The 1,726-nt window shown below is 56.3% G+C and overlaps 1 pseudogene; it reads left to right on the forward strand.

The window, feature by feature from the left end:
• Positions 1 to 379: 379 nt before the first annotated feature.
• Positions 380 to 1,329, forward strand: LOC119544789 (annotated as a pseudogene).
• The last annotated feature ends 397 nt before the right edge of the window (positions 1,330 to 1,726 follow it).

The following is a 1,726-nucleotide window of genomic DNA, read 5'->3' on the forward strand; positions in this document are numbered from 1 at the left end:
GGTACTAGCACAGGAGGAGGCTCCACCTGTGGGACAGGACAGCATTCAGAAAGAGGGTGGGGGAGGTTTATACACTGTCCTTACACCATGAGTGCTCAGCTCTACAAGGCATCTCGGCATCCTCAGAGCAACATCTCAGACCCCCCTGGAGTGAGGACCCAGTTGATATTCATGATTTAATTAATTAGAATAAATGTCACCTTTCAGGCCACCTGAGGTCATCTGGAAGTAGAATAGTCACTGCTGTCCCTCCAGGGCAGTGAGCAGTGTGCACCGATGGTCCCTGTGCTCCAGAGGGATGGGGGAGCATCCAACTGTGACTTTCTCCCTCCTGCTGCCTCTGGCCTTCCCTCTGCCCCCCATGTCTGGGCTCAGGGCCATGCCACCCCACACAACTGGAAACCTCTCCGGGGTCTCCCAGCAGGAGTTTGTGCTGGTGGGGTTTGAGGGTGGCCCTGAGACCCAGGCCCTGCTCTTTGTGGTGTTCCTGGCCCTGTACATGGTCACCATCCTGAGGAACCTCACCATGATCGTGGTCATCACCCTGGATGCCCACCTCCACTCCCCCATGTACTTCTTCCTCAAGAACCTGTCCTTCCTGGACCTGTGCTACTCGTCCGTCATCGCCCCCAATGCCCTCGCCAACTTCTTTTCCTCCACCAAGATCATCACCTTTGCAGGCTGTGTCACCCAGTTTTTCTTGTTCTTTTCTCTGGGTAGCACTGAGGCTTCCTGCTGGCCGTCATGGCCTATGACCGCTTCATGGCCATCTGCAGCCCCCTGCGCTACCCCATCACCATGCGCCCTTTGACCTGCACCTGCCTGGTGCTGAGCTCCTACTGTGGAGGCTGCCTCAACTCCACCGTGCAGACCAGTCTCACGTTCCGTCTCCCGTTCTGCAGCTCCCACCGCATCAACCACTTCATCTGTGATGTGTGCCCCCTGCTCCAGCTCGCCTGCACGGACACGTCCCTCAATGAGCGGGTCTTGTTCAGACTCTGTGGGTTCATCATTGTGGGCACCACACTCATGGTCCTGGTGTCCTACGGCTACCTCACCGTGACCGTCCTGAGGATGCGCTCTGCAGCTGGGTGACACAAGGTGTTCTCCACCTGTGGCTCCCACTTGATTGTGGTCTCCCTGTTTTATGGGACTGTCTTTGTCATGTACGTCCAGCCAGGAGCTGTGGATGCCATGGAGCAGGGCAAGATAATGACCATTTTCTACACCATGGTCATCCCGATGCTGAATCCCCTCATCTACAGTCTGAGCAACAAGGATGTGAAGGAGGCCCTGCGGAGGCTGGGACAGAAGCACGTGGCCACATGAAGGAGAGTGGCCACGGAGAGATGGTGTCCTGAGGACAGGAGGGAGGCTCAGCAGACACTGGGTGGGGAGGAACCCCACATGCCCCATGTCAGGGTGTGTGCAGGAACTCATTCATTCATACAATCATTCAACCCTTCTTTAAAGCATAGGAAGGACCAGGCCCATAGTGATTGTGCGATTCAAGATGGACACGTCATGTTCTGCAGCCAGAACACTGGGGGTCCATTGAAGGAGCAGGGACCAAATCACCGCAAGGCCGAGTGGGGAGAGACGGATGAGGTCTCAGCACGAGAGGTCTTCTGCCTCTTACCCATCAGGGAACTGTGGCCATTCCAGGGAATTTTAGCAGGAGGGGGTTTAGCAGGAGGGGCTTCAAACGTGGCCACCTCTCCTAATC

The sequence above is a fragment of the Choloepus didactylus genome, chromosome 9 (assembly GCF_015220235.1).
Source record: "Choloepus didactylus isolate mChoDid1 chromosome 9, mChoDid1.pri, whole genome shotgun sequence".
Taxonomy (NCBI): domain Eukaryota; kingdom Metazoa; phylum Chordata; class Mammalia; order Pilosa; family Megalonychidae; genus Choloepus; species Choloepus didactylus.